Consider the following 23988-nt stretch of genomic DNA (forward strand, 5'->3'; position numbering starts at 1 on the left):
ATTATATAACAAGTTCTTCCTGCTCATACTCTGTCAGCCAATCAAAACAGGTTCAAAAAAAGAGCGGGAAGCCAAATCTGCCGGACAACAGGGAACCTGCTCATGAAATATCACAGCTTACTGAAATATTAAGTCTTTGTAAACCAGAGCTTAACAAACCAACTGAACACCATCAAATTAATAGTTATGGGGGCCGCATTATCATGTGACCCCCCCCTTGTATTCACTAAGGGGAGGGCGTTCATTAGTCTTTATTATCTTTTTTTAAAAACTATAAGTGGTACAGTGCATGAACATTTTTTTTCCTATTGACACTTTGCAGTGGATTAGTTAAAAATGGATGAAAAATATCTGGAAAACTTCCATAAAACGGATGTCTTAAGTTATTTTTTTTCAGTTCATTTAGTAATGGCCAAAACATAGATGAGAAAAATTGATGTGTGAATGTAGCCAAAGGACGCGTTCAGTATTTGGTCAGTATGATTTGGGCTTACAAAAAGTGAAATACTGAACTTTCCCCTAAGGGCTCGTACTCACTTGCGAGAAATATGGACGAGTGCAATCCATTAAAAAACGGATTGCACTCGGACCAATGTTATTTAATAGGTGACATCTCATTTGCGAGTTTTTTCTCAATCAAATCGGACTGAGAAAAAAAATCGCAGCATGCTGCGTACTGCTGCGTACCTCGGACGAGACTCTCAATGCAAGTCAATGGGTCCGAGCTAAAAAATCGGACAGCACTCGCACCATGTATGTATGTCAGTGACACACACATATATTATGTATATCTTTGTATTTCATAGAGCGATACATAGTAGAATAGCCAGTAATTCATTTGTCAGCTTTTGTAAAATCATTGCAGAAGCCAGCAGGATAGGAGACATGGTTTACATACAGTAAACCATTGCAGAACAGTTAGATTTATATATGTCAGTGACTAATAGTGTTAGTAGTATGTGTGTGTAAAATTTGGGTCTTGTATGTATTTAATAAATAATTAATTCACGGGAAAAAATTGCTTGGGCTCCCGAGCAATTTTCTGCGCCAGAAAGGGAAAGCCAGTGACTATGGGCAGATATTGATAGCCTAGGAAGGGACCATGGTTATTGACCCCCCCGGCTAAAAACATCTGCCCCAGCCACCCCAGAAAAGGCGCATCTGTAAGATGCGCCAATTCCAGCATTTAGCCTCTCTCATCCCACTGCCATGTAATGGTGGCATATGGGATAATAAGGGGTTAATGTCACCTTGCTATTGTAAGGTGACATTAAGCCAGGTTAATAATGGAGAGGTGTCAATAAGACACCTATCCATTATTAATCTTATAGTATGAAAGGGTTAATAAAACACTCATACATTAAGAATAAAGTATTTTAATGAAATAATTAAACACACTGGTTTCCCATCTTTATTAAACTTCCAATCCAAACGAAACCCTCGTTCTCCTGTAAAGAGTAAAAAAAAAAAGCAACAATATCCCATACCTATCTGTCGTACAGTCAAGTCCCACGCCACAATCCATCTCAAGGGGTTAAATAGTTTACAACCGGGAGCCGTGCTAATGTTACCAGCCCGGCTGTAAACCACTGTATAATGAATGAAAAGCTGCCTACACAGCCTCCCCGCCTGACCGGACATGAACTCTCTAGCGTCGGAAAGTTTCTGAACATTTTCCCACACTGCCGAGTTCACCTCAGGTGAGGCGGAGCCTCTGGGCATCCTCAGTGACTAATATTCTATTCTAACCTATTGTATTCTTTACTGTACGTGGCATCTGACGGCTTTTACTTTCTCTATATAGCTATCTATATACACAGACATATATTTATATGTATGTACTGTGTATGTAGGTGTATATATATATATATATATATATATATATATATATATATATAAGATTATTTTGTTTTAAAACGATGTGTACAGTTTTTTTTTACAATGCTATTTTAACATGAGATTTAACAGAGAGAACTGCTGTATGTAAAAGCTCATGTTAAAATTGCATTGCATAAGGATTGCATGCGCATGTCATATGGATGTTCCATGGAAAAATTGCACGGAAATCGCATTACACTCGCATGACACTGGCATAGCACTCGTCCGTTTTTTTGGTCTGGAATTCTGACCTTTTTTTTTCTCGCAAATGGGTATATGCCCTTAGATAAAATTTTTGGTATGAGTTTGGTCAGAATGAAATTAAGGAACTGGATGCAAAAAAAGTGCAAAACACACAATTAGACAAAAGAATGAATAGAGGTCCAAGTGTTTTAAAGAAGTGACCTGACCATTCTTCAGGAATTTTTTGTTAGGCCGAAGTCACACTAGCATATGGCATCCAATGCGAGAGCATCAGATGCCATATGCTAATGTCCCTCGGCTCCTGCTCTGCTGCGAGCATCAGTGTCATGCTACTGTGATCCGAGCCTCTCGCACAAACAGGATCGGAGAACAACTATGGAGGAGGCGGAGAAAGTAATTTCTCCATCTCCTTTGCTGCTGGTGCCGGCTTATACTGTACGGCACTCGGATGATATCCGAGTGCTGTGAGTTGTCACTCGCACCCATAGACTTATATGGGTGCGAGTGAGCTGAGACTCGGCAGAGTCTTGGTGTCAATCGAAGCATGCTGCGATTGTTCTCAGATGCCGATTCGGCATGAGAAAATAATCGCAGATGTAATCTGCCCTATAGATTAACACTGGGCCAAGTGCTATGTGATGTTTTCTCGCATAGCAATTGGCCGTATTCTAGGGTAGTGTGACTCCAGCCTTAGTAAGATGCTCAATTTACAATACAAGTCAATGGGAATGTTAAAAACATATCCAGAAGATGTGTTTTTGGGCTTTTTTTAGTGTTTCCTCTGCAAAGGTCTTTTTCATTATTGCCTAACAGACTTAAAAAAATGCTAGAAAGAAACACCTAAAAAGCACTAGAGGAAACTGTTTGTAAACAACTAAATGTTGCTTCAGGTTTACAAAACTCTAGAGAAAAGGAGCGTAAATGTTACGCAAAGTGTGGGACAGACTAAGTGCAATGCAAAGGAATAAGGGAATGGGAACCAAACACTAGGGAAGGGGGGAAGTGGAGACCACTAGACAGATCTAACGTCACCCTGTCTGTCCTACCATCCCTATACAGGTTCTGCACCTATCGCTGAGCAGGATCTCTAATCCCTTTGTGACCCTGGAGATAAGCCCTGCACGGCGAAGGACAGGATGAGACAGTAAGGATAAATGAAACCAGGGGGACACGTAGCTTGAGTAGACTCGGAGAGAAATGCTGATGCCTTCCAAACTCCAAGAGGATGCTAGCAGACTGCTACAGCTCCAAGCTTCAACAGAGAAATGGACATAACACCCGTAACTCCCAACAGGAAGTTGGGAGTTATAAACACCCAGCTCCAGGTGACACCATTAAGACTGGAGGAGGTGGCCACTAGTCCACAAAGCCAACTGCTGAGACCTACTGCAACCAGATGCAATGCGACTGTCTGCAGCCTCTGACACACCTGTAACAGTAACCTGATTCATCTTCTGCTTTAAAAATGGACATTTTTAAACACTGGAAAAGGACATAGTGTGAACACACCTTTAAAGTAGGTTCACACGACATGTTTTAGACATCGCTATACCCTGTAGAGTTTTTCAAACAGAAAACATTTCAGGAATATTTTTCCTGAAGAGTCGTTTTTGGCATGTATGCCGCTGTTTTTACAATACTTTTGCTGTAATTTTTTTTTTTATACTTGTATTATAAGAAATACCGTATACCATAGTCGAAATATATAAATAAGGCCTCATTAAGATGTTTTAAGCGAATATACGTTCTGTCCATGGATAAAACTGCTACTCATTATAGTCTATGGTGATGTTCATATATCTGTATTTTTTGGTGAGCAATGTGAGTGCATGGAGACATGTCCGTTTTTGATTGGAGTCATGGATCAAAATTTACCCATGCAAATCTATGGGCCCATGAAAAGGACAGACAGCGCACAGCTGGCAACAGTGGAGAATCCGTGTGCTGTCCGCAGTTAATGGCGGAATGTATAGGTGAAGCTTTGTAATGTATTTATTTATTTATTTTTTGATACCTGAATATCACTGATGAAACCTTGAAGGTAAAACCTGACTCACCGACCAAACGCTGATGAAACCACTTGTTTTTTGCATACATGAAATATCTCAAGGCCTAACCCTCAGATGTGTGGTTACGGTAGGAACATGCGATGCGCAACAGGGGGAGAGAGCTGAAAAAGCAGGAGGTGTCCTTGTGTACAGATGGATCACTGGGTCCATATGGATCAGAATATTTAAGTGCATCTTTTATTACAGTAGAAGATCAAAATATCCGTTATAATCCTCATGTTCTCTTTAACAGATGGAGTTGAGAAGATAATTTATAATTTTTCTGTTTTCATTTTTTCCTAGGTGTTTGTTCTGGTGGCAAAACTGCACACAAGTAAGAAAATTTTTTATACTTTTTATTAATTTGGTCATAATTATATGAAAGTTCAAAGGCAAAAAAACATTTTCCTCAAATCTATTTCCCAGGGACTGGGGAGAAAAGAACCCCACCCTTCATATTTTAGGGCTTAGGCCACGGTCAGACTTGTGAGAAACTCACGTGAGTTTCTCGCATCAATACCCGGCGCTGCCGCTGGGACTCGGACCGGAGTGTGCAGCTGCATGTATTTCCATACAGCCGCACACTCCGGTCCGAGTGCCGGCGGCAGTGCCTGGTATTGATGCGAGAGACTGGCGCGAGTTTCTCACATTGTACTCGCAAGTCTGACCCTGGCCTTAGAATGTTCACACTATCAGTATCTGCTCAGTATTTCATATTTGTAAGCCAAAACCAGAAGTGGGTGAAAAATATAGAAGTGGTGACGTGTTTCCATTATACTTCTCCTCTTTTGGTTTTGGCATACAAAGACTGAGGTAAAATACTGACCAAATACTGAACATGTGAAGGTGGCCTCATTCAGACGTCCCTGCCAGTCTGTCCAAGCATGGGTTCTTGGGATTAGTGAGGATTTCAACACTCCTTTAAATTGTGAATAGTACTTGTCAATGTATGTATGCCTAATGCCTCATTCACACATCTGTTCTATTCTAGTACATGAAAAAAAACAATTTTTATCAGTGTTTTTCGATAAGATTTTAATTAGTAATTATTCAGCTGCGGATGTACGATGCACAACCGTGACATGTGAACAACACTATAAGGCCTCTTTCACACATCAGGTTTTCGCCGTCAGGCGTGATCCGGCGCTTTTGACAGAAGCCGGATCCGGCGAAATGCAATGCCGGATCCGGTTTCCCCCCCATTGACTTGCATTTGCGCCGGATGGCCATGCGTTTCATCCGGTTTTCGCTGGATCCGGCAATGTGTCGCGATCCGGCGTCTGGAAAAAACGGCTACTGTAACGTTTTTTGTCTCCGGCGAAAAAGCCGGACCCGCCGGATCCGGCGCGTCCGGCTTTTTCACACAATGAAAGCCTATGAGCGCCGCAATGCGCCTGATCCGGCGAAAGCCGGATCCGGTGGCCGGATCCGGTTTTTTTGGTCTGAGCATGCTCAGTAGCTCTGCCCACAAGACATATATAAAAGCAAGACAGTGGGACCCACAGCCACACCCAACATGCCACCCAAGAAAGCAACCAAGCGCAGCAGGAGAAGGCAGGAGACCACTGCAGCACCATCAGCACCACCACCACCCCAAATGGAGCAGCAAATGGAACATGCTGAGGAGGGGAGTCCAGCAGCAGATGAGAGACGGTAATTATCAAATCCCCCATTCCTCCAAACTAGGGCCATGGAATATCAAGATATTCATTGGCCCTTTGTTTCTCTTTATTCAACAGCCGCCCAAGAGATGCAGCAGCAGCAGCAGAAATGGCATCACTGGCAGCAGCAACAGCAGCAGCAATACCCACAGCCATGGAGTCTGGCCATCAACAGGACAGCACATCTTCTTCTGGGAGCCCTCCCTCGCATCGTCAGCATTTGACGGTAAGTTTTTATTTCCAAAATCCATCATCTCTGTAATATATGTCTATTCATTGCCTTTTATTTCAAAACAGGAATCACAAGATGAAGAGGAGCTCCCAGAAGAAGAAGGAAGGGGTGGACAGACACCTGGAGTGGGCTCACAATTGGTAAGTTTTTTGCATCAAACGCAGAAACACAACATCACACTACACACAACACATAGAAAACAATGTTCTGCAGACCACACACAGCAAACAAATGCCTACATCCAAAGACATAACATTTTTTGTTTTCTTCTCTAGTCTTCCCAATCTGGTGCTCGGCCAAGAGGTCCTCGCAGTGCCTCCCAGGGTCGTCGGCGACAGCAACGCGGCGGTCACCAGCGTGTAAGTATAAATATTTTTGCTTTGTTTTTTTGCACTTTTTATTTCATTTCTTTTGTGGAGGCTAATTATGTTATTTTTGTCTTTTTCTTTAACAGCCTTCACAGCGTGCTCCCGACTCTGACGGTGAGGATGGAGGACTCGATGTGGACCACCTCATCGATCTCGTCAGAGAAAGGGAGCCGCTCTGGAATATGGCTGACCGCCGCCACGCTGACCTTATCGTTACCCGACGACTCTGGGAGGAAATCTGTTCGCTCCTTGTGGGCCGCTGGGAGGACCTCGATGTTCGGGCCCAGATTAAAGAGCGTAAGTATATACAGTACCGGTTGCTTGATGTAAACCAGTGTTTCCCGAACTCCAGTCCTCGTGGTCCCCACGGATCATGTGTTCAGGATTTCTATTTACTATGGAAATCCTGAAAACATGACCCCTGGGGACCATGAGGACTGGAGTTTGTGAAACACTGATGTTGTATACTAACCACTCCTTTCTCGTTTCAGGGAACAGAATTGTGAATCGGTGGCGGTCTGTGAGGGATCGTTTCAAGAAGGAGTTCAATAAAGAGATGCGGGCCCCGAGTGGATCTGGAGGACGCAGGAGCAAGTACAAGTACGCACAAGCCCTGTCGTTCCTCCGGGAAACAATGGTCACTAGAAGGTAAATATTACACACCACATGTGAAAAAAAATGTTAGATGTAACTTTTTTTTTTCAGCCAGGGCCATACCATGTCAGTATTTTAATTGTTTTTTTTTCTCTTTATTCCACAGCACGGTGAGCAGCACTCGGGAGCCTGCACGATTGGACCCTTCTGAGGCGATCCCTGAGGAGACCGGCACCGAGGGACACTTCGACCGCCCCGGTACATCTGCACCTTCCCAGCCTTCCCACACATTCGACCCATCTGTCCCATCCACCAGCACAGGAGCATCGTGGCCGCCTACATTACATGAAGCTGCTGGTGAGGAGATCGCTTTCCCTTTACCCCACCCTTCTGCCCCTGCCACCTCTAGTACACCTGCGGGTACTGGGCGGCAGCGGCAGAGGGGTCAGGAAAAGAGTTATGCGCAAGAGTTCTTGCATCTGAATGCATCTTTCCAGAACTGTCTAAAAGTCTTGTCAGAGCAAATCTCCGCAGGCTTTCAGCAGATCAACTCCAGCATTCTGGAGGTGAAGACACTTCTGCAAACCATGCATTCAGAAGCAAGATCTTCACCAAACCACACCTTTTTCAGGTCTGTTGTGGAGCGCATGGCAACACTATCTCCTACCCAGCAGATGCATTAATGCATTCGTGCCACGGTGCTCTACAGCAGGTTACCTCCCAACCTCCACCTCCCACCACTGTAGTTCCTCCACCTGCACCCCCTCCAGCCACTTTCCATCCTCCCCCTCCTATTACATCTGCACCCCCTCCAGCCACTTTCCATCCTCCCCCTCCTATTACATCTGCACCCCCTCCAGCCACTTTCCATCCTCCCCGTCCTATTACATACCAGCAACCTCACCAGTACCAGCAACCTCCCCAGTACCAGACATCTCCCCACTTCCAGCAACCTGCCCCGTACCAAACTCCTTCCCCGTACCAAACTCCTTCCCCGTACCAAACTCCTTCCCCATACAACTTTCCATCAACATCATCTGCTCCTACAGTCCCTGCCCAACCCTCCACTCCACCGCCCACCACCTCTTCTGCCTCCCACATGTCCACCCATTCTGTAGCTTTTTCCACACCTTCACCTCTAACTGTTCCTTCCCCACCACGATCCCAGTCCTCTCTCCACACACCCAGTGTCGAAGTGTCCCGCAGCCCCTCCAGCAGTATTTCCACCCCACACTACACAGATTTGTAATGTGTGTTTTTTAATAAAAATGCCCATTGGGTTTAAAACCTTTATTAAAAAAGTTTTTTGCACTTTAAAAACATTTTACAAAAAAAAAAAAAATTTTAAATAAAAGTTAAATTATCGTTTCACAATGGTTGTCTGTCATTTCTTTCTGCGGCGAACTATGTTTAAAAAAAAAGGTTAAATACAGGGTATTTCAAAGGTAAAAAGGTATTCAAAACCAGGTATATAACTGTGGGTAAATTTTAGCTTTTTGCCACAGTTGTGTTCCTGGTTGTGTTTGAAGCAAAGTATTTCACCTAAAAAGTTGTGTTTATTGTTGGTGATTTCCTAACAATGTACACAACTTTTGTTAAAAGGTGAAATACTTTGCATAAAACACAACCAGGTACACACCTGTGGCCTAAAGGTAAAAATAGTAAGACCATGACAAGATAGCCAACTTTGGTTGGCAAAGGTATATACTGTTGGTCCAGAAGATACACAAGTTTGGTTAGGGCACAAATCTTTCACACTCTGTCATCCCAGTGTACTCTGCCTTGAGGTGACATAAAGTATAGTGCAAAATTGTCCCTCATTACTGAAACCGTCACAGAACTTCTAGTGGTAATATTTCCAATGACAACATCCATCTTCGCCAGTAACTTGCTCTTCTCTACAACCTGTCAAAGAAGGGCTGTAGGAACATGCTATATATAGTTTTTCAGTAGCCAATCCCGTTCGGAAGGCCACAAGGGTCAATTTTAAAAACCGGATCCGGCGTAATCCGTCGAAAAACGGATAGAAAAATGGATGAACCGGATGAGACGGATCCGGTTTTGTCTGTCAAGAAGAAGACGGATCCGGCAGAAAACCGGATCCGGCACATCAGGTTTTACAAAACATTTGCCGGATCCGGCATTCCGGCACGACGCCGGATCGCGCCTGACGCCGAAAACCTGATGTGTGAAAGTAGCCTAAGTTATAATTGGTACATGTTCTATCCGTGAGAAATCCAGACAAGTGAGGCCTAAAGCCTGAGCCAGATTTCATTTTCTTCTCAGAATTAAATGCTGAGAAAGTAACACCTCTTGTAACAGTATTTGTGTGAAGTCAATTACTGCTTATCCTACACATGTAGCCTGCGGGCCAGAACCATATTTTACTGCTAATTAGGAGATGAACATATGGGGAAATATAGCTTTTAATCTAAATATGGAAGGGACATTTTAATGACATATTAAATGTCCAGGCACACCATAAACGATATTATAGGCTTATTTTCTGTTACAACAATATTTATTTTGTCTGGCATATGAGACATTACCAGGGAAAATAAATATTCTTTACCTTGTGGCTTTATCTCATAAAGTTATTTATGGTGTGCCTGAACCTTTCATATGCAATTACGCAGCAGTTCTCCGAGGCCCTCATTTGTTTGCATTACACCCAAATGTTCCTTTGAAGATCTCCTTCCATTAAATTTTTGTTTTTTCATTTTGAATTAATTACAATGTGCCGCATTTTCCAGAAAGCTCATTTGTTATGAGGCAATGCTTGCCATTGACCCTGTCATTGTGCAGCCACCAAACGGGGTAGCATGATGTATTACCCATTACTAATGATAGCTGTTCTTTTCATGGTTATCCCTTTGTAGTTGGCTTTAGCTATATTATATCGCTCAGTTACATCTTTTTTTTGTTACTAATATTTTGATATTTTGGAAATTATATGAACTTGGATCAAAAGTTGAAGGGTAGCATTAGGAATTTCCCTTACCTCACTCACTTATTTAACTGTTTACTTTTACACCTAGTTTTCATTGAATTTTTGGTACATGAGTAAGTTAGCCCTAACCCTGAGTTAGCCGAGTAAGCCCTAAATCCTGACAAAATCCAGCGATAGTCTTCATTTAATGCATGAAACGCTCATTCTCTTGTAGCAGAAAAAGCAAAATCCACAACGTGTTTTCTTTATTGCTGCAGATTATGCATGGAAAATTTACAAATCACCCTATTTAATTACAATGTGATATCCTGCACACAGATAAGCTATCTATGGAAGAAATCCGAGTCTTCAGCTTGGATTTCTACTACAATTTCTTTAAAAAAAAACCCATGTTGTATTTGCCCCTGATTATTCAGACACTTAGGAACTTTGTTTCTGGTTTCCCATTTGCAGCCGTATCAGCTTCCACTCTTATGGGGAGGCTTTCCAAAAGATCTTGGAGTGTGCATTTGGGAATTTTTGAGGCTGGAGATCCCCACACCAGGGCCCAGGTGGCTAATGAGTAGACGGTGTAGGCCATCAGGGCTACTGAGTGCACTACGAGGGCCCCAGTCATCATGTACTGGTAATCTTTAGACTAAAGCATTGTGGTGGCCTAGACTTTATATCTGGGCCACCACAACGGGCACTCTTAGCACCTGGCATGTGCCCTTGGTGAATGACCCTCATTAAAGTTCCCATGTGAATATTTTAGATAGTTGGCATAAAAAAGCTGACAATGGCGTATCAGAGATACGGACTGAATATTATCAGACACTATTAATGGATTAATGATTAGAACATATGTAGGTTATTATTATCTGGAATTTCAGGACAGAAATTGATAATAGTTTCAAGCGTGAACTGTAAGTCTTTCAGATGCCAAAATACAGAAATGTGCTGTGCCATCACTTCTTGTGTTGTCTTAGGATTTGGCACAGCACATTTGTTATGCTGCGGAGTGCCTTTTCTATGTATTACACAGCTGCACTTGGTCGTATTTAGCAAAGTGTTAAATGACGACTATAGAGATGGAAGATAAAAGGAATATTGGATTCAGATAAAGGATAATTATTTGTATTCACATCCTATTATGTCTGTGGCAAATAGAAATAGGCATATTAGATGTTTTGTGGAACAATTTGGTTTAAAGGGCTTTTCACATAATCTCAGTACATATCTGGGCTGCAGAATTATGACAAGTAATTTACTTTTTGTCACTAGTTTGCACGGTTTTCTAGATATTCTGAACAGAACGTCCAAGGGGGGGGGGTGTTATGGCATTGAAATGAGAACTAGTCGTAACCTCCTACGCTACTCCAAACATGCCCTCTAGAGCAACAACCCCACCCTCCATAGCTACAGGCCCTCCCCGTCCACATAAAGAAGCCTATCCCTCCTCATACAGTAAGGAATTCTTCCCCTCCAGCAGCCTCAGTGCAGAGAGCAGCTGCTCCTCCCCCAGACACACAGTTATCTATATTTATGGAAAGTGAAATCAGTGAGGAGGAGGGAAAATCGTCCTGTATTCTAATCTGCACAGGGGATGGCAGTCACTGATGTAATCTGTTGTGTGACAAAGCCTCTGCTGTGTGAATGAGACAGCTCTGTGTCACTGATGTCTTCACACAGCAGCAGATTTGGTGCAGTGTATGTGTGAGCACTGTGTCTCTAATGACACAAATACTGATGGGAGCAGCCTGTCCAATCAGCAGCTGTAACAGTGTGAAGTGTTGGGGGGTGTATGTATGTATTGTGCTGCTTTCACAAATACAGGATCACTGCTGTGTTCTTTCCAATGCTGGAATGATGATAAAGATGAGTGCTGGTGCAGTTTACTGCCAGCCAATGAGTGGGCAGTGGGTGGTGCTGGTCACTGGAGCTTGCTGGGAGTTTGGTGGAGCTTCACACATACACTGCACCAAATCTGCTGCAGTGTGAAGACATCAGTGACACAGAGCTGTCTCATTCATACAGCAGAAGCTTGGTCACACAACAGATTACATCAGTGACTGCCGTCCCCTGTGCAGATTAGAATACAGGACGATTTTCCCTCCTCCTCACTGGTTTCACTTTCCATAGATATAGATAACTGTGTGACTGGGGGAGGAGCAGCTCTCTGCTCTCTGCACTGAGGCTGCTGGAGGGGAAGAATTCCTTACTGTGTGATGAGGGCTGCTTCATGTGGACGGGGAGGGCCTGTAGTTATGGAGGGTGGGGTTGTTGCTATAGAGGGCATGTTTGGAGTAGAGTAGGAGGCTACGACTAGTTCTCATTTCAATGCCATAACACACCCCCCCTTGGACGTTCTGTTCAGAATATCTAGAAAACCGTGCAAACTAGTGACAGAAAGTAAATTACTTATTGTCATAATTCTGCAGCCCAGATATGTACTGAGATTATGTGAAAAGCCTGGACAACCCCTTTAATCAGTGATCGGTAAGAAGGTGACTGTTTGAGGTGAGGTTTGTGACGAGGTCCATCTACAGTCTGCGCATCTGCAATCTCTGTGTATTTTCATTCTCTGTGCATCTACAGTCTGCACATCTGCAGTCTGTGTATTTTCAGTCTCTGTGCATCTACAGTCTCTGTGCATCTACAGTCTATGCATCTGCAGTTTCTGTGTATTTTCAGTCTCTGTGCATCTACAGTAACTGTGCATCTACAGTCTATGCATCTGCAGTCTGTGTATTTTCAGTCTCTGTGCATCTACAGTCTCTGTGCATCTACAGTCTATGCATCTGCAGTTTCTGTGTATTTTCAGTCTCTGTGCATCTACAGTAACTGTGCATCTACAGTCTATGCATCTGCTGTCTGTGTATTTTCAGTCTCTGTGCATCTACAGTCTCTGTGCATCTACAGTCTATGCATCTGCAGTTTCTGTGTATTTTCAGTCTCTGTGCATCTACAGTCTGCGCATCTGCAGTCTCTGTGTATTTTCAGTCTCTGTGCATCTACAGTAACTGTGCATCTACAGTCTATGCATCTGCAGTCTCTGTGTATTTTCAGTCTCTGTGCATCTACAGTCTGCGCATCTGCAGTCTGTGTATTTTCAGTCTCTGTGCATCTACAGTCTCTGTGCATCTACAGTCTATGCATCTGCAGTTTCTGTGTATTTTCAGTCTCTGTGCATCTACAGTCTGCGCATCTGCAGTCTCTGTGTATTTTCAGTCTCTGTGCATCTACAGTAACTGTGCATCTACAGTCTATGCATCTGCAGTCTCTGTGTATTTTCAGTCTCTGTGCATCTACAGTCTGCGCATCTGCAGTCTGTGTATTTTCAGTCTCTGTGCATCTACAGTAACTGTGCATCTACAGTCTATGCATCTGCAGTCTCTGTGTATTTTCAGTCTCTGTGCATCTACAGTAACTGTGCATCTACAGTCTACGCATCTGCAGTCTCTGTGTATTTTCAGTCTCTGTGCATCTACAGTCTGCGCATCTGCAGTCTGTGTATTTTCAGTCTCTGCATCTACAGTCTCTGTGCATCTACAGTCTACGCATCTGCAGTCTCTGTGTATTTTCAGTCTCTGTGCATCTACAGTCTGGGCAGCTACAGTCTGTGTATTTTCAGTCTCTGTGCATCTACTCTCTGTGCATCTACTCTGCGCATCTACAGTCTGTGTATTTTCCGTGTCTGTGCATCTACAGTCTCTGTGCATCTACTGTATGCGCATCTACAGTCTCTGTGCATCTACTGTCTGCGCATCTACAGTCTGTGTGCATCTACCGTCTGTGCATCTACCGTCTGTGCATCTACCGTCTGTGCATCTACCGTCTGTGCATCTACCGTCTGTGCATCTATGCATCTGCCGTCTGCGCATCTGCAGTCTGTGCATCTACCGTCTTTGCATCTGTGTGTCTATCAGTCAGGCTTAAGGCTGCGTGCACACGTTGTGGATTCTGCTGCGTTTCCGCAGCGGTTTTGGCCCTGCGGAAACGCAGCAGTTCCGCTGACCTAGAGCAGTACAATGAAACCCTATGGGTTTTCAAAAATGCTGTGCTGACGGTGCAGTTTTTTCCGCGCGGTTTCCCTGCGGTTTACAAACCGCAGCATGTCAATTGTTTGGGCGGTTTCCGCAGCGGTTTTATACCTTTAACATAGTAGAGGTGTGAAACCGCAGGGCAAAACCGCAGACCAAACCGCAGGTCACTTTACCTGCGGTTTAACCTGCGGTTCCGCGCGGAAAAACCCGCAGCTGATTCTGCAACGTGTGCACATAGCATTAGAGTTGCACACAGACACAAGAGCGAACATCCATCCACAAAACCTTCTCATTTTATGATATTTCTGTTAGACTAGAGCGAGTAAAGGTGTGCAGCTGCGTTTTACATTCACCCGGGAGACTTTTGCTCTGTATTTAGCAATTCATACAGGACTTTAGGAATAAGACCATCCTGTTTTTTATCCCTAACATCTGTTTGAACTTTAGAGGGAAAAGGACATCTGCCCCATAAACGCAGCTTCGCTTTCAGAGGTTGGGAAAACAAATGCTGCACTATCACTATTAACATTTCACATATTTTCCTTCCAGATTTCTACAGTGGCATTAAGTTATTCCTCCCATAAATGTGCCACATTTCTTCAGGGTTTATAAAATTGGATCTGTTTTGGTTAAAATGAAATTCGCACAATGGGAGAGTATTCCTAATGTCGGCTCACCAGTTCCCTTCCTCAGTGCTGCCCAAATAGGATTAGATGCCCTCTTGCCAGATCAGCTGCAGACTTTAAAGGGAATCTGACAGCAGGTTTTTGCTACCTCATCTGAGAGCAGCATAATGTAGGCAAAGAGAGCCTGATTCCATCCATGTATCACATATTTTATTGGGTGCAGCAGTTGTGACACAAGCAAAGCCTTTAGATGTAGCAGCGTTCAAAAGCTCACCCCACCCTCTCCACAGCTTCTTGTCTGCATTGTATATTAGCAATGAGCTGCTTAGCAGAGGAGGGGGCGTGGTTGGACTAGGGCTCAAGGGAGCTGTAGTCCAGGCAGTGATAATCTCATGGTGATAAAACATCTATTATATTGAAACAACAGCACATGGCCTAACAAGTGACACATTCCTGAAATCTGTGTCTCAGCACCTACCTCATGCTGTCCTCAGATTACATGGCAAAAACCTGCTGACATTCCCTTTAAGCAACGTCAAATGATGGACAACTTTGGAAATCTGCATCCCCAATTACCTTTTCTATTGTATATGTTAAAAAAAGCTGTGTGAGGTTTCACATGACACTTGGACCAAAAGCCATACTTTTCAGTACAGAGGTAATAACCAGAATGCCCTTTATATCATACAGACATTTTCCAGTTATTTGCGTAGTCTCATGCTGGTCATCTGTTTCACATTAGCTTTTAATAGTGGCCTCCTAAACTGCGCTTGTGTGCTCTTCTTGCTGATTTTGCCAGTCTTATGGTATGTGCCCACAACGTCATCTTCAGGCTGATACCTCCCAGAGCCCACCTGAAAAAGCGCTAAAAAAAAAAAAGAACTAATGTATTGCAATATCAAAACATCTTATATTTCATCCTTTTTCTCTCCTTGTAACTCTTGCAGACTTCGAAAGCTATCAAGTAGCTTAAAAAAGGGACCGGTACATTCTTTAGGTGACTTCTGCTGGGAAGCTGCCTCCGATTCATGTACAAAAAATAATTTAAAAAAAAAAACAACAAAAAAACGCCCAACGGGACGTCCCAAAAGATGCTTTTGGAAAAACACTGCTGGCATTTTCCTGAAGTGTTTCCTACTGCAAAAACAATGCGGGTACACTGACATTTAAAAGAAATGGTATGCTCTTAAGGTACTGTCACACTAAGTGATATCGCTAGCAATATTGCTATAACTTGTGACGTTATAGCGATATTGCTAGCGACATCGCTGTGTGTGATACTTACCTACGACCCGCTCCCCCGCTGGTTATCGCTGATCGCGCGAGAACGTCCTGGACCGCTTCTCGTCGTCAGCTTCCTGCGGCGCTTCCTTTGGAGAGACAAGCGTGGAGCCGGGCGGGAGGACGTCAGGATCGCCTAGTGTGACAGGTAAGTATCGACCCCCGTCCCCTGCGATGTCGCTGGTGAGATCTGCCTGTGTGGCAGCTCACTAGCGACCACTTAGGCCTGTTTCACACTTCAGTTTTTTTCCATCAGTCAAGATCCGCCGTTTTCCTAAAAAAACGGATCCGCCATTTTGTTTGGCGGTTCCGTTTTTTTTCCCATTGACTTGCATTACTGGCGGATCTTGACGGATGGCCATCCGTCGGATCCGTTTTTTTGCAGTTCCGCCAATTTTTTTGCGTCCGCCGACATGCCCGGACGGAGCTTGTAACATTTTTTTGGCTGAAGGATCCGCATTTTTGTACTGCGCATGCCCGGAGGAATGATCACAGCCGGAAATTTAACCCTGAAATCATTTCTGGCGGAGGGTAAAATCTCTCTCTCGTCCCCGACTGCGGTTCCTTTAAAATTCTTCAGCCAACGGATCCGTCAAAAAACCGGTCCGCTGGCATCCGTTAACTGCAGTTACCAACGGATCCGCTTTCCGCCATTTTGGCGGATTTTAACTGACAAAAAAAAACTGAAGTGTGAAACAGGCCTTAGCGATGCACCAGCGATCCTGACCGCGTCATATCGCTGGTCAGGATCACTGGTACATCGCTAAGTGTGACACTACCTTTAGAGTATTTCCTTCGATGATTTCCTGATCTGGTTGGATTCATTGTGTTGATTCTCATGCTTTAGGTGTCATCCTTTAAAGACCCTCCTGGTGTGTTACATGTGCCACTAAGGGCTGTGCCTTTATGAGCTGCTGTATTATAGCCCCTCTAAGAAAAAAAAACAAAACAAAAAACTATGTAATATAATAATAATTTTATTTCTATAGCACCTACATATTCTGCAGCACTTTACATTTTAGAGGGGACTTGTACAGACAATAAAAGACATTACAGAATAACGATAATCACATAAAACAACAGATACCAAGAGGAGTGAGGGCCCTGCTCGCAAGCTCACACTCTATGTAATATGCATTCTACAGAATCTCCTTCTAAAATCGAGTATGAGCACTGGCAGACTATGTTGCCACATGGATCCCTTACACGTTCCATGACTAGGCCCCTCACCCCTCCTCGGGCATTATCATTTACTCCGTCCTGGTACTCATTGTTTGCAATTGATGGCCCAATATGTTCCTTTTCATCCCTTTTGTTTGTTCTTTATATGACTGGTGTGGTGCGATGTATTGAAGCACTAGGTGTTGTCACGATGTGACTCGACCTAATGGGGGTAATGGGGGGGGGGTTCCGTCAGCGAACGGCGCAACACACAACAGGATGGAAATGGGGGAGAAAGGCCCTACCAATAGGGAAATAAGGGATGGTCACCACCTGAGCTCAAACCAGATCCTGTCCCTGCACTCCCCTAACGCCCTAAGTGGGTCCTTTCCCCGACTGCCGTCAGGAACCTCGTCCCTTGTTGACACCTATTGCCGCTCTGGCTAGTGCACTGGCGTTAGCCTCACCGCTGCAGATAATACCACACAGGACAGTGACAGACACAGCAGAATAAAAGCACCAGGATCACAAACTCCCGAAACCACCTGATACACCACAGCAGCCAGTGAGCTCCTTTCTCCAGGCTTGATCACTGTAGATTTAAAGGATGGTGGGAGTGGTCACCACCCACATCATCTGACCTAGCCACACTGCCGTTACAGCTCATTGCCAGCGGGGGAAAACTGATATTAACCCCCGCTGGTCCTGAAAGGAAAAAAGCTATATTTAAAACAGAATGGAACCAGAGCTGCCGCAAATCCAAAAATGGATTGTGACAGGTGTAACTTTTTAATTGTATTCCTTATTCTAATGTAGCAGAAAGAAGAATGCTAATATAATAAGGCTACAGGATGAGCAGGACATGTTTACTTGCTTACTATTAATGAAGTCATTTATTATTAATTGCATTGGACAGTTCCTATTGCTTCTAATTTAATGCCTTTACCCTTACCAAAGCGGTGGTGTAATGTTCTCTTACTACATCATCAGATTTCCTGCTCCCTAAGGTCATTAGTGTGTACAGGGTTCTTTACAAAGCAGCTATTGCAGGTTGGTAAATACTGGCTATTCAGTTATTGACCTGTAATGAAATGGGTTTTACGTCTCCTGGAAGGGTGCAGACACTTTTTGAAGAAAATAAGTAAATGTATTTTTTTCTCAAAATGAATCACAAGGTCCTGGGTGGTTGAATTGGGGGATTGCACCAGTCACTTGTGTAAGGACCCTCTATTGCCCCTAGAAATGTCTGCACTTGCTAGCGGTTGGCCATTCCTAGCATCCCATTGACTACCAGCAATGTTTTTTTTCGTAGCATGTGTGCCATCCCTTTTTTAACATCGTTCAAATTCACTGTCCACAATTGGGATACTGCCTCTTTAAAAGTACCACTTTAACCCCTTCATAACCACGCCATTTTCGATTTTAGTTTTTCAGTCCCCTTCTTCCAAGAGCCATTACTTTTTTTTTATTTCTGTCAATATAGCAGTATGAGGGCTTGTTTTTTGCGCGACAAGTTGTACTTTTGAATACCACCATTGATTTTACCATATAATGTACGTGGAAAACTGAAAAAAAAAATCCAAGTTCAGTGAAAGTGCCAAAAAAAGAGCAGTTGCACAATTGTGTTATTTTTTTTATTTTCCATGTTCAATATATGGGTCAGTATGAGTACGAAAATACCAAACATGTATACCATAGTTTATCTTTTATTTTATTTGTTACTAGCTGAAGAGCTCAGCGCTGCCCGGGCATAGTAACTAACTGTGGATAGTTATAACAAATTATAATTATCCTCCATCCCATAGTCCCGTGCCCATATACCCAACATACCTATCCTCCATCCCATAGTCGAGTGCCCATATACCCATCACACATCCTCCATCCCATAGTCCCTTGTCCATATACCCATCATACATATTCGTCATCCAATAGTCGAGTGCCCATATACCCATCACACATCCTTCATCTCATAGTCCCATGCCCATATACCCATCATACATATCCACCACCCCATAGGCCCGTGCCCATATACCCATCATACATATCCTCCATCCCATAGTCGAGTGCCCATATACCCATCACACATCCTCCATCCCATTGTTCCATGCCCATATACCCATCACACATCCTCCATCCCATAGTCCCATGCCCATATACCCATCATACATATTCGCCATCCCATAGTCGAGTGCCCATATACCCATCACACATCCTTCATCTCATAGTCCTGTGCCCATATACCCATCATACATATCCTCCATCCCATAGTCCCGTGCCCATAGACCCATCATACATATCCGCCATCCCATAGTCCCGTGCCCATATACCCGTCATACACAAACTCCATCCCATAGTCCAGTGCCCATATACCCATCACACATCCTCCATCCCATAGTCCCGTGCCCATATACCCGTCATACATATCCTCCATCCCATAGTCCAGTGCCCATATACCCATCACACATCCTCCATCCCATAGTCAACCATTATGACATCATAATGAGCGGCGGGGCTTGCAACCTATGATGACATCAGCGTTGCCATGGCAACCATTATGACATCATAATGAGGGGTGGGGCTTGATACACACACACTTTTTCCACATTATGTAGATAGGGGCAAAATTGTTTGGTGAATTGGAACGCGCGGGGTTAAAATTTCGCCTCACAACATAGCTTAGGACACTCTCGGGGTCCAGACGTGTGACTGTGCCAAATTTTGTGGCTGTAGCTGCGATGATGCGGATGCCAATCCCGGACATACATACATACATACATACATACATACATACATACATACATACATACATACATACACTTGAGCTTTATATAATAGATAACAATTCTGAAATTTGTCAGAATTTTTTTGCTTTTTTGCTTTTGTCGCCATTTTCTGAGACACAATTGTTTTCATTTTTCATGATCTGGGGCTGGGTGAAGGCTTATTTTTTGCTCCCAGAGCAGTTGTTTTTATTAATACCTTATTGGAGTAGATACGATGTCTTGATCGTCTCTTATTGCATTTTATTGCAATGTTGCGGCAACCAAAAAACATAATGCTAACATTTTATTTTATCGTTTTGCTGTTTATCGATCAGATTTATTTATTTTATATTTTGATAGATCGGACATTTCTTAATGTGTATTTTTTTTAAATTATTTTCAATGGAGAAAAAGGGGGGTGATTTTAACTTTTGTGGTTTTTTTTCTTTCATGTGTTTGAAACCTTTTTTTTTACTTTATTTAATAGTTGCCTTAGGAGACGTGAATCAGCATTGACTGATCACTAGTGATAGCAGTGTTTCAGCACTGCTAAGTATAGTAGAAGTTATGATCTCCTATGAACATCGGCAATGAATTGGCGTTCACAGGAATACCTTAATGACAGGCAGGAGGGTCTTTAGCAGACCTTCGGCTATCAAGACAACCCATCGGCACCCCACGAACACGTCATGGGTGTGCTGATGGGAGCATGGAATGACGCGGGCCCCACTAGAGCTTGTTAAATCCCACTGTCAGATATTGACAGCAAGACTTAACAGGTTAGTGGTAGCAGGCATAGCACCACTCCACCCGCGAATGTTAAAGGCACATGACAGCTGATTTAATCAACTGTCATGTGTGGGGTAAGATGTGGGCTCAGCGTCAGAGCCCGCATCAAAGTCAGGGACACGGCATATGACGTAAATATACATCATATGTCATGAATGGGTTAAAGGGTACCTGGCAGGTGATACATGCTGCCCAAACCACTGGCTGTGCGATCACAGGCATGTATGCTTGATCACAGTTATGTATGAAATTCTGCCACTTTTAATGCGGTACAGTTCGCCCTGTTCCCAGTCATCGGCGGCTGCATGCAGCTCTCATCATTGTGTCCTGCTCACTCTGATATCGGCGTGACCAAGAAACAGTCATGGTAGTATTCAGTAGCAGCAGTGTCCCTCCGGTGTAAAATAAAGAATTACATTTAAAAAGCGTTGTGGGCTTCATAACTAGCAGAGGGAAAAACAACGGCTGACGACTGATGTTAATAATCTGGGACAAGGGACAATACCCCTTAAGGTTCCCAGGCTATTAATAACAGCTGTTTGCTTAGCCATTACTTTTGAATTTACGGGTACCCCAGAAAAAATAATGATGTACGGTCCCCTTATAAATTGAAGCCAGCAAAGGCTAAACCGGCAACTTTGGGTTGATATACATAGCCTGGGGAGGGGTCATGGATATTTCTCCCACTCCCAGGCTAAAAACATCAGCCCTCAGCCACCCCAGAAGTGACAATCATAAGATGCGCTAAATCTGGCACTTAGCCTTGCTCTTCCCACTTGCTTTGATGCTGTGGCAAGTGGGGTAATATTTGTGTGCTTGACATCAGCCTTGTATGGTCAGCTGACATTAAGCAGGGTAAGTAATGGAAAGGTGTATATAAGACTCCCCCATTACTGTCACAGCTGCAGCCACAAAATTTGGCACAGTCACACGTCTGGACCCTGATAGTGTCCTAGGCTATGTTGTGAGGCGAAATTTTAACCCTGCGCATTCCAATTCACCAAACAATTTTGCCTCTATCTACATAATGGGGAAAAAGTGTGTGTGCATCAAGCCCCGCCCTTCATTATGATGTCACAATTGTTGCCATGGCGACGCTGATTCATCATAGGTTGCAATGGTGACGGTTATGTCATAACAGTTGCCATGGTGATGATGATGTCATAATGGGTATATGGGCACGGGACTATGGGATGGAGGATGTGTGATGGGTATATGGGCACTGGACTATGGGATGGAGGATATGTATGATGGGTATATGGGCACGGGACTATGGGATGGCGAATATGTATGATGGGTATATGGGCACGGGACTATGGGATGGCGAATATGTATGATGGGTATATGGGCATGGGATTATGGGATGGAGGATGTGTGATGGGTATATGGGCACGGGACTATGGGATGGAGGATGTGTGATGGGTATATGGGCACTCGACTATGGGATGGAGGATATGTATGATGGGTATATGGGCACGGGCCTATGGGATCATGTATATGTATGATGGGTATATGGGCAGGGGACTATGGGATGGAAGATAATTATAATTTGCTATAACTAACCACAGTTAGTTACTATGCCCGGGCAGAGCCGGGCTCTTCAGCTAGTTAGAAATAAAAATCAACACCCTGTTTTGCACATATATTTAAAAATAAAAAACTAACTTTTACTCATCTTACACTTATTAAATTGAAGTCCTTGTCCGCCTGTAAAAGACATAAAATAATTAAACAACCATATCCCTCACCTGTCTGAAGTGAAGATGAGTACCCAGGCTCACTTCACTGTGTGCCGGGACAGTTAACTGCGGTGACCTCAATGATATCACTGTCAGAACTTTCATTGTTCTTGCAGTGATCTCATTGAGGTCACTGCAGTTCATCTGGCCACTCAGTGAACTGCGCTCACAGTAGCTCACTGTGTCCTGCTTTTCCCCATGAACGGTCACATCATGGCACTGTTCATGGTGCAAAATGTGTAAAAAAGGGTGTTTTGTTTTATTTAAAATAAAGGATTTTATTCTTGCTGTGTGTTTATTTCAATACTTACTATGGGGTTAGTAATGGGGGCGTTTTAAAGACTCCTCTCCATTACTAACCCCTGGGCTTGATATCACATGACAATACAAAGATGACATCAACCCCAACCCTATTACCCCACTTGCCACAGGGCAGGTGGGAAGAGCGAGGCTAAGCACCAAATTTGGCGCATCTTATAGATGCGCCATTTCTTGGGAAACGGGTTGATTTTGCTAACCTGAGGGGGGCAATATATCAGACCCCTTCCCAGGCTATTAATATCGACCCACCCACAGCTGTCTGTTTATTCTTTGCTAGTTTGAGTTACTGTGTTCCAAATTATTATGCAAAAAATATTTCCTCATATTTTCTCTAAATTACCTATATGAATTGCAGTCATTGTTATTTTCCAGTTATCTAATATTCTAGTATAATTGCAATGTTTTTGAACAAACTGCCCATGAAAAACAGTATATTTTTAAAAATAAGAAACACTCAAAATGCATGTTCCAAATTATTATGCACAGCAGAGTTTTCAACCTTTTTATTTTTATTTTGAACAAAAAAATGGTCAATTGTGAAATTATAAGCTTTATCAGCTTATTACAAAATGAAATCAAACAGTTTTCAAGTCAAAACTTTATTCTAGGTGATGTTACATTTGCACATAGGACCCCTTGTTCGAAAGAAGCTTCTGAACTCTCTCGTCCATTGAATTTGTCAGTTTTTGGATGGTTTGTGCTTCAATTGTTTTGCATGTGGACAGAATACCCTCCCAGAGCTGTTGCTTAGATGTGAACTGCCTCCCTCCATCATAGTCACTCCTTTTGATGATGCTCCAGAGGTTCTCAATGGGGTTGAGGTCAGGGGAAGATGGTGGCCACACCATAAGTTTGTCCTCTTTTATGCCCATAGCAGCCAGAGATACATATGTGTTATTTGCAACATCAGACGGTGCATTATCATGCATGAAAATGATCTTGCTGCGGAAAGCACGGTTCTTCCTCTTGAACCATGGCAGGAAGTGCTGTTTTAGAAACTCCACATAGATTATGGAGTTCATCTTTACCCCTTCAGGGATCCTAAAGGGGCCGACAATCTCTCTCCCCATGATTTCAGCCGAAAACATTACTCCACCTCCTCCTTGTTGGCGCCTTAGCCGTGTTTTCATGAGGTGTCCATCAACCAGCCATCCTCCACTCCATCCATCTGGACCATCGAGCGTTGCACGGCACTCATCGGTAAACAAAACAGTTTGGAAGTCAGTCTTAATGTATCGTTTGGCCCACTGGAGCCGTTTCTGCTTGTGTGCAGTGGATAGAGGTGGTCGACAGGATGGCTTACGCACAGCTGCAAACCTCTGAAGGACCCTGCATCTTGTTGTTCAGGG

At 43.5% G+C, this 23988-nt stretch overlaps 1 protein-coding gene across 3 annotated transcripts in view; it reads left to right on the top strand.

Annotated features, from left to right (window-relative positions):
- SNCAIP (synuclein alpha interacting protein) overlaps positions 1-23988 on the top strand; it is a 320769-nt gene that overhangs the window by 97633 nt on the left and 199148 nt on the right. For all 3 annotated transcript variants that reach the window (XM_073556172.1, XM_073556094.1, XM_073556231.1), the window contains exon 2: positions 4434-4464. The gene's annotated coding sequence lies outside the window, so the exon portion shown is untranslated. The remainder of the gene's footprint in view (positions 1-4433; positions 4465-23988) is intronic.

Source organism: Dendrobates tinctorius, unplaced genomic scaffold (genome assembly GCF_039654945.1).
Source record: "Dendrobates tinctorius isolate UK_male_01 unplaced genomic scaffold, ASM3965494v1 ptg000003l, whole genome shotgun sequence".
Lineage (NCBI taxonomy): Eukaryota > Metazoa > Chordata > Amphibia > Anura > Dendrobatidae > Dendrobates > Dendrobates tinctorius.